The sequence below is a fragment of the Aegilops tauschii genome, chromosome 3, assembly GCF_002575655.3.
Source record: "Aegilops tauschii subsp. strangulata cultivar AL8/78 chromosome 3, Aet v6.0, whole genome shotgun sequence".
Classification (NCBI taxonomy): domain Eukaryota; kingdom Viridiplantae; phylum Streptophyta; class Magnoliopsida; order Poales; family Poaceae; genus Aegilops; species Aegilops tauschii.
In genome coordinates, this window is record NC_053037.3 from 510,236,018 (window position 1) to 510,250,054 (window position 14,037).

Here is a 14,037-nt window from a genome sequence, read left to right on the forward strand (position 1 = left end):
CCCTCCTGCCTCGTGGCCGCCTTGTTGCATCTCTGACTTCCACTCCAAGTCTCCTGGATTGCGTTTGTTCCAAGAAAGATCCTCGCGAAGGTTTCGTTCCGTTTGATATTCCTTTTCTACGAAACACTGAAATAGGCAAAAAAAAACAGCAACTGGCATTGGGCCTCCGGTTAATAGGTTGGTCCCAAAAATAATATAAAAGAGCATATTAAAACCCATTAAACATCCAAAACAGATAATATAATAGCATGGAACGATAAAAAATTATAGATACGTTGGAGACGTATCAGCATCTCCAAGCTTAATTCCTGCTCGTCCTCAAGTAGGTAAATGATAAAAACAAATTTTTTGATGTGGAATGCTACCTAACATAAATTTCAATGTAATTTTCTTTATTGTGGCATGAATGTTCAAATTCGAAGGATCCAAGACAAAAGTTTAATATTGACATAAAAATAATAATACTTCAAGCATACTAACCAAGCAATTATTTCCTCTCAAAATAACATAACCACAGAAACCTCATCCCTACAAAATCATATAGTTTGGTCATGCTTCATTTTCGTCACACAAAATGCTCTCACACAACTAGAGAAAACCTTATACACATAAACTTAGCAGCAACGCGGTAAAAAAAGAGATGCTACTGCTAATTATCAGCAGCGCGGGATCAAAACAAGCGCTACTGCTACACAGTTAGCAGTAGCGCTGCCCAGTGAAACCACGCTGCTACTAAAATCAACAAACAATACTTGCCACCCTAGATTTAGCAGCAGCGCGCTTTTGCTACCCGCGCTACTGCTAAGCGAACAGCTATAGCGAGGTGAGATACCCCATGCTACTACTGAGGGTGTCCACCCCACACCACACCGGCACACCGACCCCGATCGACCCCCACCCCACCAAACTCTCTCTCTCTCTCCTCTCATCCACAGCCGCCGCCGCACTCATCCGCCCGGAGATCCCACCGGCCGGCGCCCTCTGCCCTCATCCCCTCCACCTTCCCCCACCTTCTATCCATCTATATGCCCCTAGACTAGATCGAGCAGGCGGGCGCCGTCAGATCGGGACCGGTCATGCCCACGGCAGGGCATCTGGATCTGCACCGCCGTCGATCCAGGACGCGACGTTCGGCTCCTTCTCCACATCCACGCCAAGGGTGACGAGGAGTGAGGGGGCTTCCTCCCCGCGCTCTCTCCCGGCGGTGCTTGGGGCTCCGACGAGCGGAGGCGAGCGGCGACAGGAGAAGCTCCGCGGCGACGCCCTGATGGCCATCAGCCATGGCCGTTATGGCTTCGCGTGCGCCCGCGAGCGGCTGCGCGTGGCTGGATGGTGCGCACGCGGCCGCCGACCTTCGCCCTCTAGCGCGCCGCACCCCAGCCCCGCCGCCGGTCCCACCCCCACCGCCGCGCGCTGCCGCCCCTCTCCCTCCCTGACCCCCCAGCGCCGCAGCACCTCCCATCCCCTTCTCCTTCCCAACCCAGCGGACGGCCAGAGGAGGAGGAGGAGGAGCTGCCTTCTCCCACCCTCCCCTGCAGCAGTGAGCCCTCTACAATGGAGACGGCGCCATCTCGCCGTGCACGCCCCCAATCTGGACGGTGGAGCAGAAGCCCGCGCCCCTCCTCCCCACCACGGCACATCCTCTCCAGGTCGCCAGATCCGACTTATATCCCTGCCCGCCGTGGTACCACCTGAGAGCGATTTAGTGCTGACACTCTTGGTTCTATGGATTGAAATAGTCTAGTATACAGGTACGCATTAGAATTTAGTTATTGGTCATGGATTCATGATTCTCCCATGTGTATTTAAGTTTAGTCATAGCAATTTAAGTACAAAAGAACAAAAGATCTGTAGACTAAAGTTCCTAAAGCAAAATTGTTATGGGATTCAGTTACTATATATACAAGTAAATGCTTAGTTAATGAAAAGAAAAGGTTGCTGCAGCGCCTGTCCGAGCAAGTTTTTGGTTGCCTGTGCCACCAATATACACACAACTTTTGGTTGTTAAAGCAAAACTATTATGGGATTAAGTTACTACAAGTAAATTTTAAGTTAACTACACGCAAGACTGCTTTTTTTGGTTGCCTGCCGACCAAATTTTGAGAGATAGACTCATTATAGTGAATTGGCAAGAAAAGGTTTGCAAGTATTGATCATGCAGGTAGTTGCTGGTGGTTGTGTTGTAGCAGCTGCATTATCTATGTTCCTGGAGAATCTTGATAAAACTCTTGGATCCAAGGAACAAATGGTGATTGCTGAATTTGCTGTCTTTGTTCATCATACCAAAAGTTTGATCAGTTATACTTTTGTATGTATGGTACTTGCATCCTGAACCACATGGTTTACTAATGGGAGTGTGGCTGTGTGATGACAAGTCCTCTCTATTTTTTTAGTTTTCATGATTAGTAAAATCCTTGCAGCCGGTAGTCTTTGAAAGATTTTGCCCCTGTAATATCTACAATGCTGATTCTAGATTGCTCTGCTAAGAGTTCAGTTGAGCATGGCTTGGGTGCTGATCTTGTTTGTCATTGATGCGTGCTAAACAGTAACTGAACCTGTTAAATTTTGTAAGGATGCAAAAACATGTGGACACATATATCTACTATCTTATACTATTGTTGGTACTTTGAGGCCTCACAGTGTGGTTCATGTCTAGCATACATCGCTCTATGTGAATTTCTCGTCAATATAGAATGTTTGGCGATATAATCAGGTTTCTTGCTTGCGATATATCATGTTTCTCGCTTTCTAAAATGAACCTTGGTGGTCTCAGAATATTGTCATGCGAATGTCATCAGTGATAGAGGCAATCTTCACATGATAATATTTCTTGCTGTTGTATATAGGCTTGTAGGCATTTTGTTGTGGCATATATGCTTCTATATTGAAGTGCGTATGAAACATGAAATTATTTCATTGTCTAGATAAAAGCTTTTGGCTATAATGTGATTGACAGATATGACTATTGATTTGAAGTCATAGTGTCAATATTGCACTTTCAACTTTATGGATAAATATAATACAGTCTACAGTGTCAACTGCATCTGCTATACATGTCCATGCACTCCCCTTACTTTGCTGAATATGTGCACGAAGAGAATTTCAATATCTTGTGTAAGCCAACTGCGAAGATTTCGATTGGTGCATGAATATTCTGTGCAACACAAAGAGCTTATATGCAAGGAAGGCGCTCCAACTCAGCCAGCTCCAGCGACGGACCATTTGGAAACGAATCTTCACCTTCGTATCCGCCTCTAGAGCCAACAACAACAACACCAGCAACGGGAACAATACTGCTGTCATGCAGCCGGCGGCGAACAGTGGCGGATCATCAAGAACAGGGAGTCCATGGCATGGTCGTGGGCGCAAAAGCAGGCTTACTCAAACCAGTTGGATATGGAATTGGCCCAGCTGCGCAGGGAGAACCAGATGCTCATCCAGCGGCACAGGGATCTCATAAACGTAAGTATGCACATTTAATTGACTGATGAGTTCCTCAGCCTTACTCTATGCCAATATTTAACTTAGAAAATATGTTAAATTTCTACTCAAATGAATAGACATTTTGGATGGTTATGTCTAACCAGCTGGTATGACTAGAAATGGTAGTCACTAGAAGGGAACGCGCGCCTTTGTCGCGCCGTTCTTCTTTCCAGGGTTGTGAGCTTTTTAGCTGTCCAGCATCACCCTATGGCAGATAATCATTTCTATTATGTGTTAATGCTTTCCTTTTCAACTACTTCAAAAAAAAAAAAAGAAATTGGATTCTTTTAGCCGTATTATCCTTTGAACATCTATATGAAATGATCTAAGTTTAAGTATATTTAGTTTTGAAGAAAACTAAAGGCAATTAATGTGAAAATTAGATATGTCCTATTACCTGGCAATATATAGTTCATCTAGGCTTGGTTGGCAATATATATTATCTAGACATTAATTTCATTTGTTTGTAGCTATTACATAGGCGATCTCTTGTTAATAGAAATCACTCACTTTTTTGTTTTCGTATATTTATTCCCGTAGCTACTGTACATCACAACATGCAAGGAAATATATGTCTGCTGAAATTTAATTTAATTTGTTCTTTGCTCTTTACAGAAATCTTGGGTTCATAAATGGGAGAAGCACATAAGGGAGAAGAAGATGATTGCAAGGATGGAGAGGGAGCAAATCATTTGGAGGGATAGAATCCCACTGTTTGGTGTTTTTATGCATTTTTGTTTGCTTTCAACTGTGTTTGCACTAGCTTGGAATAAGTGACTAGGCAATAAGTGTAGATGTATGGGTATGCTCTAATGCTCCTGGTTTACTATAAATCTTCGATTTGGAATGATGTGTAATGCTGCTGGTTTATTACAAATCTGGGCTTGTTTTAGTTTTTAGAATTGTATGCATAAAATGGAATTGATGGATTATATTTTTTTAATTCCTAATTAGTTAGTAGTAGCGTGGGGGTGAAATGGAGCGCTACTAGTATTCAGGATACTAGTAGCGTGTGGTACTATAGACGCGCTACTACTATTTCGTTAGTAGTAGCGCGGGTGACATCTGCGCTACTAGTAAAATGTTACCCCGCGCTACTACTAACTATTAGCTGTAGCGCAATACTAGTAGCGTGGGTACCCGCGCTGCTAGTAGCCATTTTACCCGCGCTGCTAGTAGCCTTTTTCCTAGTAGTGTCATCATGCACAATCCCGATGATATGCCAAGGAATTGTTTCATACTTTAGCATTTTCAAACTTTTTCAACTTTCACGCAATATATGAGTGCGAGCCATGGACATAGCACTATAGGTGGAATAGAATATGATGATGGAGGTTGTGTGGAGAAGACAAAAAAGGAGAAAGTCTCGCATCGACGCGGCTAATCGACTGGCTATGGAGATGCCCATCAATTGATGTCAATGCGAGTAGGGATTGCCATGCAACAGATGCACTAGAGCTATAAATGTATGAAAGCTCAACAAAAGAAACTAAGTGGGTGTGCATCCAACTCGCTTGCTCACGAAGACCTAGGGCATTTTGAGGAAGCCCATCATTGGAATGTACAAGCCAAGTTCTATAATGAAAAATTCCCACTAGTATATGAAAGTGACAACATAAGAGACTCTCTATCATGAAGATCATGGTGCTATTTTGAAGCACAAGTGTGGACAAAGGATAGTAACATTGTCCCTTCTTTTTTTTTCTCTCTCTTTTTTTGGGTGGGCTTCTTTGGCCTTTTTTTATTTGGGCTTCTTTGGCCTCTTTTTTTTTTCGTCCGGAGTCTCATCCCGACTTGTGGGGGAATCATAGTCTCCATCATCCTTTCCTCACATGGGACAATGCTCTAGTAATGAAGATCATCACACTTTTATTTACTTACAACTCAAGAATTACAACTCGATACTTAGAACAAAATATGACTCTATGTGAATGCCTCCGGCGGTGTACCGGGATATGCAATGGATCAAGAGTGACATGTATGAAAAATGAATGGTGGTCTTGCCATAAATACGATGTCAACTACATGATCATGCAAGACAATATGACAATGATGAAGCATGTCATAATAAACAGAGCGATGGAAAGTTGCATGGCAATATATTTCGGAATGGCTATGGAAATGTCATAATATGTAGGTATGGTGGCTGTTTTGAGGAAGATATAAGGAGGCTTATGTGTGATAGAGCATATCATATCACGGGGTATGGATGCACGGGCGAAGTTTGCACCTACTCTCGAGGTGAGAAAGGGCAATGCACGGTACCGAAGAGGCTAGCAATGATGGAAGGGTGAGAGTGCGTATAATCCATGGACTCAACATTAGTCATAAAGAACTCACATAATTATTGCAAAAATCTACAAGTCATCAAACCCAAAGCACTACGCACATGCTCCTAGGGGGATAGATTGGTAGGAAAAGACCATCGCTCGTCCCCGACCGCCACTCATAAGGAAAGCAATCAAAGAACACCTCATGCTTCAAATTTGTCACGCAACGGTTACCATACGTGCATGCTACGAGACTTGCAAACCTCAACACAAGTATTTCTCAATTTCACAATTACTCAACTAGCACGACTCTAATATCATCATCTTTATATCTCAAAACAATTATCAAGTATCAAACTTCTCATAGTGTTTAATGCACTCTATATAAAGTTTTTATTATACCCATCTTGGATGCCTATCATATTAGGACTAATTTTATAGCCAAAGCAAATTACCATACTGTTATGAAAGACTCTCAAAATAATATAAGTGAAGCATGAGAGATCAATAATTTCTATAAAATAAAACCACCACCGTGCTCTAAAAAGATATAAGCGAAGCACTAGCGCCAAATTATGTAGCTCAAAATATATAAGTGAAGCACATAGAGTATTCTAATAAATCCCGATTCATGTGAGTCTCTCCCAAAGGTGCGTACAGCAAGGATGATTGTGGTAAACTAAAAACCAAAGACTCAAATCATACAAGACGCTCCAAGCAAAACACATATCATGTGGTGAATAAAAATATAGCCTCAAGTAAAGTTACCGATAGACGAAGACGAAAGAGGGGATGCCTTCCTGGGCATCCCCAAGCTTAGGCTTTTGGTTGTCCTTGAATTTTACCTTGGGGTGCCTTGGGAATCCCCAAGCTTAGGCTCTTGCCACTCCTTATTCCAAAATCCATCAAATCTTTTACCCAAAAAGTTGAAAACTTCACAACACAAAACTTAAACAGAAAATCTCATGAGCTCCGTTAGTATAAGAAAACAAATCACCACTTTAAGGTACTGTAATGAAATCATTATTTATTTATATTGGTGTTAAACCTACTGTATTCCAACTTCTCTATGGTTCATACCCCCCGATACTAGCCATAGATTCATCACAATAAGCAAACAACACACGAAAAACAAAATCTGTCAAAAACAGAACAGTCTGCAGTAATCTGTAACAAACGAATACTTATGGAACTCCAAAAATTCTGAAATAAATTGGTGGACGTGAGGAATTTATCTATTAATGATCAGCAAAAATAATCAACCTAAAAGCACTCTCCAGTAAAAAAATGGCAGCTAATCTCGTGAGCGCTAAAGTTTCTGTTTTTTATAGCAAGATCGCAAAGACTTCACCCAAGTCTTCCCAAAGGTTCTACTTGGCACAAACACTAACTAAAATATAAAACCACATCTAAACAGAGGCTAGATGAATTATTTATTACTAAACAGGAACAAAAAGAAAGGAACAAAAATTGGGTTACCTCCCAACAAGCGCTATCGTTTAACGCCCCTATAGCTAGGCATAATGACAAGAATAGATCTATGTATTGCCATCTTTGGTATGCAATCCATAAGTGGCTCTCATAATAGATTCATAAGGTAATTTAATTTTATTTCTAGGAAAGTGTTCCATGCCTTTCCTTAATGGAAATGGGAATCTAACATTTACTTATTTCATGTCAATAATTGCGCCAATCGTTCTAAGGAAAGGTCTACCAAGAATAATAGGACATGTAGGATTGCAATCTATATCAAGAACAATGAAATCTACGGGCACATAATTCCTATTTGCAATAATAAGAACATCATTAATCCTTCCCATAGGTTTCTTAATGGTGGAATCTGCAAGGTGCAAATTTAAAGAACAATCATCAAATTCACGCAAACCTAACACATCACACAAAGTTTTTGGAATCGTGGAAACACTAGAACCCAAATCACATAAAGCATAGCATTCATGATCTTTAATCTTAATTTTAATAGTAGGTTCCCACTCATCATAAAGTTTTCTAGGGATAGAAACTTCTAGTTCAAGCTTTTCTTCATAAGATTGCATTAACGCATCAACAATATGTTTAGTAAAAACTTTATTTTGATCATAAGCATGAGGAGAATTTAACATGGATTGCAACAAGGAAATACAATCTATCAAAGAGAAATTATCATAATTAAATTCCTTGAAATCCAAAATAGTGGGTTCATTGCTATGTAAAGTTTTGACCTTTTCAATCCCACTTTTATAATTTTAGCATCATGATCTAAAAACTCCGAATCATTGGGACGCCTCTTAACTAAAGTTGACTCATCTCCAGTCCCATCTTTATCAAGATTCATATTGGAAAACAAAGATTTAATAGGAGACACATCAATCATTTTTAGATGTTCATCATTATTATCATGAAAACTAGAAGAACACGCTTTCACAAAGCAATCTTTTTTAGCACGCATCCTAGCGGTTCTTTCTTTGCACTCATCAATGGAAATTCTCATGGCTTTGAGAGACTCATTGATATCATGCTTAGGTGTAATAGATCTAAGTTTCAAAGAATCAACATCAAGAGAAATTCTATCCATGTTCCTAGCCAACTCATCAATCTTAGGCAATTTTTCTTCAAGCAAAGCGTTGAAATTCTTTTGCGAATTCATAAATTCTTTAACACTAGTCTCAAAATTAGAGGGCGTCTTATTAAAATTTCCGTAAGAGTTGTTGTAGGAATTACCATAATTATTAGAGGAATTAGTAGTGAACGGCCTAGAATTAAAGTTTCCTCTATACACGTTATTATCAAAGTTGTTCCTATCAACAAAATTCACATCCATTGGTTCATTATTATTCTTAATCAAAGTGGACAAAGGCATATCATTAGGATCAGAAGAAACACTTCTATTAGCAAACAATTTCATAAGTTCATCCATATTTCCACTCAAAACATTAATCTCTTCTATTGCATGAACCTTTTTATTAGTGGATCTTTCGGTATGCCATTGAGAATAATTAACCATAATATTATCTAGGAGTTTAGTAGCTTCTCCTAAAGTGATTTCCATAAAAGTGCCTCCTGCGGCCGAATCTAAAAGATTTCTAGAAGCAAAATTCAATCCGGCATAAATTTTTTGTATAATCATCCATAGATTCAAACCATGTGTAGGGCAATTACGTATCATTAATTTCATCCTCTCCCAAGCTTGTGCAACATGCTCATGATCAAGTTGCTTAAAATTCATAATATCGTTTCTAAGAGAGATGATCTTAGCGGGAGGAAAATACATAGAGACAAAAGCATCTTTGCACTTATTCCATGAATCAATACTATTTTTAGGCAAAGAAGAGAACCAAGTTTTAGCACGATCTCTAAGCGAAAACGGAAATAGCTTCAATTTAACAATATCATTATCCACACCTTTCTTCTTTTGCATATCGCACAAATCAACAAAGTTGTTTAGATGGGTAGCGGCATCTTCACTAGGAAGGCCAGAAAATTGATCTTTCATGACAAGATTCAACAAAGCAACATTAATTTCACAAGATTCAGCATCGGTAATAGGAGCAATCGGAGTGCTAATAAAATCATTGTTGTTGCTATTGGAGAAGTCACATAATTTAGTATTATCTTGAGCCATCGTGACAAACAATCAAATCCAACACACAAGCACACAAGAAGCAAGCGAAAAGAAACGGACGAAAAAGGGCGAATAAAACGGCAAAGGTGAAGTGGGGGAGAGGAAAACGAGAGGCAAATGGCAAATAATGTAATGCAAGGGAGAAGAGTTTATGATGGGTACTTGGTATGTCTTGACTTGAGCGTAGATCTCCCCGGCAACAGCGCCAGAAATCCTTCTTGCTACCTCTTGAGCATGCGTTGGTTTTCCCTTGAAGAGGAAATGGTGATGCAGCAAAGTAGCGTAAGTATTTCCCTCAGTTTTTGAGAACCAAGGTATCAATCCAGTAGGAGACTACACACAAGTCACCTAGCACCTGCACAAACAATCAATAACCTTGCAACCAACACGATAAAGGGGTTGTCAATCCCTTCACGGCCACTTGCAAAAGTGAGATCTGATAAAGATAATAAGATAAATATTTTTGGTATTTTGTTGTATAGATTGGAAAATAAAGATTGCAAAATAAAAAGTAAATTAGAATTGTAGATCGGAAACTTATATGATGTAAAGTAGACCCGCGGGGCATAGGTTTCACTAGTGGCTTCTCTCATGATAGCATATATTACTGTGGGCGAACAAATTACTGCCGAGCAATTGATAGAAAAGCGCATAGTTATGAGAGTATCTAGGCATGATCATGAATATAGGCATCACGTCCATGTCAAGTAGACCGAAACGATTCTGCATCTACTACTATTACTCCACACATCGACCGCTATCCAACATGCATCTAGAGTATTAAGTTCATAAGAGAGTAACGCATTAGGCAAGATGACATGATGTAGAGGGATAAACTCAAGCAATATGATATAAACCCCATCTTTTTATCCTCGATGGCAACAATACAATACGTGCCTTGCTGCCCCTACTATCACTAGGAAAGGACACCGCAAGATTGAACCCAAAGCTAAGCACTTCTCCCATTGCAAGAAAGATCAATCTAGTAGGCCAAACTAAACCGATAATTCGAAGAGACTTCCAAAGATAATAAATCATGCATATAAGAATTCAGAGAAGAACCAAATATTGTTCATAGATAATCTTGATCATAAACCCACAATTCATCGGATCTCGGCAAACACACCGCAAAAAGTATTACATCGAATAGATCTCCAAGAACATCGAGGAGAACTTTGTATTGAGAACCAAAGAGAGAGAAGAAGCCATCTAGCTAATAACTATGGACCCGAAGGTCTGTGGTAAACTACTCACATATCATCGGAGAGGCTATGGTATTGATGTAGAAGCCCTCCGTGATTGATTCCCCCTCCGGCGGAGCGCCGGAAAAGGCCCCAAGATGGGATCTCACGGGTACAGAAGGTTGCGACGGTGGAAAAGTGGTTTCGTGGCTCCCCTGAATGTTTTCAGGGTATAAGAGTATATATAGGCGAAAGAAGTAGGTCAGTGGAGCTACGAGGGGCCCACGAGGGTGGGGGGCGCCCAACCCCCCTGGGCGCGCCCTCCTGCCTCGTGGCCGCCTCGTTGCGTCTCCGACTTCCACTCCAAGTCTCCTGGATTGCGTTTGTTGCAAGAAAGATCCTCGCGAAGGTTTCGTTCCGTTTGGATTCCGTTTGATATTCCTTTTCTGCGAAACACTGAAATAGGCAAAAAACAACAACTGGCACTGGGTCTCCGGTTAATAGGTTAGTCCCAAAAATAATATAAAAGAGCATATTAAAGCCCATTAAACATCCAAAGACAATATAAAGCATGGAACGATAAAAAATTATAGATACGTTGGAGACGTATCACTCGGCAATAATTTGTTCACCCACCGTAATATATGCTATCATGAGAGAAGCCACTTGTGAAACCTATGCCCCCCGGGTCTATTTTACATCATATAAGTTTCCGATCTACAATTCTAGTTTCCTATTTGTTTTATTTTGCAATCTTTACTTTCCAATCTATACAACAAAAATACCAAAAATATTTATCTTACTATCTTTATTAGATCTCACTTTTGTGAGTGACCTTGAAGGGATTGACAACCCCTTTATCGCGTTGGTTGCAAGGTTCTTGATTGTTTGTGCAGGTACTAGGTGACTTGCGTGTAATCTCCTACTAGATTGATACCTCGGTTCTCAAAAACTGAGGGAAATACTTACGCTACTTTGCTGCATCACCCTTTCCTCTTCAAGGGAAAACCAACGCATGCTCAAGAGGTAGCAAGAAGGATTTCTGGCGCCGTTGCCGGGGAGATTTGCGCCAAGTCAAGTCAAGATTTGATCTCCCGTCAACTATCCATTTCTGGCGCCGTTGCCGGGGAGATCCACGCTCAAGTCAAGACATACCAAGTACCCATCATAAACTCTTCTCCCTCGCATTATATTATTTGCCATTCGCCTCCACTACAAAAAAAATACACTCCGTGATGATACGTGTTTGTCACAGTAGGTCACGTTTTCTGTCATGCATGTACATCCATGACAAATTTATGACAGAATCAAGATAGTCATACATGTGCTGTCGTAGAAGTGTTACATGACATTACCAAAATTATCATCACGGAAGTGTCCACTTCCATGACGATAAATCGCGCGTCACAGAAGTGCTTTCGTCAAGGGTGACCGACACGTGGCATCCACTGTAACGGAACACCGTTAAGCTATCGGGTCCGGTTTTGGATCCGATAACCCGTTAACAGCCCCGACCAATGGGGATTTTCCACGTGTAAAATCATCATTGGCTGGAGGAAACACGTGTCGGCTCACCGTTGGGACATATGTCATCCACTCATTGGACCCAAAGCGCCTATGATACGTCGACACGTGGCACGGCCCAACAGAGGCCCATTCCTGTGGAAAGGCCGGCCCGTTTGACTTGGTCAAAAGGTGGCGGGCCGGCCCACTGCAAGCCTGTTAACGGCGTGTTCGCATATAGCCCATTTACAGCCCGCTAACCCAGGGCCCGTTTACGACCTATCCGAATTAGGCCCAGTAGCGTTATCTGAGCCGTCCAATATATTTTCAGCCCGTTTTAACTTCCGACCCATGTATGGCCCATGACGTCTTTCGGCCCATATGAGGCCCTTATTACTCTCGGCTCATTAACGGCCCGTGGTAAAACTGGCCCGTAATGAACAGTGTATCACTTTATACCCATTAACGGCACGTGGTGAAACTGGCCCGTAATGAACAGTGTATCACTTTATACCCATTAACGGCCCATTATTCCGTTGGGTCGTTTCCAACCCATGTTATCTTTCGGCCTTCTCGGGGCCCATTTATTCTTGGGCTCATTTGCACATTCGTTTACTTACGACCCGTTATTGTCATTTTCTGCTTGTGGGCCAAATTCAGCCCGTGGTTACAGTCGGCCCGTTTGTGGCCCGTTAATACGTTGGGCCGTTTTCATAGCGTCATCAAAATACGGCCAATTAACGACGGCCCGTTATGGTCGGCCCATGAACGGGCGATTTCAACTCTAGCCCATTTACGGCCATAATGTGGTCTGTTATTGGCCCATGTTTGGCCAACCGATCATATGCCCGTAGAAGGCCCATTGATGATACGGCCCATAGAAGGCCATTGTGTCTACGGCCCATATAAGGCCCATTGTTTCTACGCCACGTAGAAAGGCCCATTGTTTCTACGGCCCTTAGAAGGCCCATTGTTTCTACGGCCCATAGGAGGCCCATGTTAACTACAGCCGGTGGGCATCAAAGTTCGCCACCGGTGCAAATATAGGGAACACCCTACACTATACAAAAATGGCTTGCTATTTTCTTCAGCCGGTGGCTGCACGTTAAGAACAAATTTTGTATCGCACCAAAACAAATTACAACTATAAAACAAAAGGAAGGTTGGCATAAAGTTAACTATATAGCAGATAAATGCACCACCAGAAGTTCAGAAGCTTAGTTCATTTGACCTGACAGTTATGTTTTCATGCTGTATTGTCCGATGGAGCACCATAACCTTCGCCTTCAGTTCTTCTAGGCTCCAGAACAACATAGCAAATGTCTAATAGTCTGGTTTCAAAACCATGCATATCTTGACAACATCGAACAATGTCTCTCCTTGTTTCACAAAGGGTCTCTGTTAGGGAATGGACTTGTGTCTGAAGCGCAGATACAACATTGTTTTGAGCTTGCATATCTTGATCATGAGGCAGTTTGGACGAGATTGCCTTAACAACCAAGCCAGTATTACGCAGGAACGTGCTTTTGGCACTGTTAGTGGACAGGTACTGACCCACAGCAGCAAGAGCTGACATTGCGGTTATAGTTGCCTCGCCACCTTCAGAAGGTGGCGGTTCCACCATTTTTTCCATAGCTCTCTGAAAAGTTGTGGTTTTACATTAGTAGTACCAGAACAGAAGATATTAAGGAGGCAGCAAAACCAAACAAAATAGCTTTGGTCTGTATACAGAACTTATTCTGGTGAACCCATGTAAAATAATAGTTGTATTTTATTGCAAAGTACATAATAAAACCAGGTTCCAAACATATGACCATGTACCATCGCTAATGTATTGTCTATTTCTTCACATTGTATTGAGGGCTAAGGATAAAGAGATGAAGTTTATAAGACGGTAAGCATAGTATGACATTATTCATATCACAAAACAACTGAGAACAGACAAACATGCAATTGTAACATTGTGTGGGCAAGTCCAGCG

At 41.4% G+C, this 14,037-nt stretch overlaps 1 long non-coding RNA gene across 1 annotated transcript; it reads left to right on the forward strand.

The window, feature by feature from the left end:
• Positions 1–874: 874 nt before the first annotated feature.
• On the forward strand, positions 875–4,360 carry LOC120976894 (uncharacterized). The gene is made up of 2 exons (XR_005773532.3): positions 875–3,462; positions 4,099–4,360. It is a non-coding gene; the product is annotated as an uncharacterized lncRNA (long non-coding RNA).
• The last annotated feature ends 9,677 nt before the right edge of the window (positions 4,361–14,037 follow it).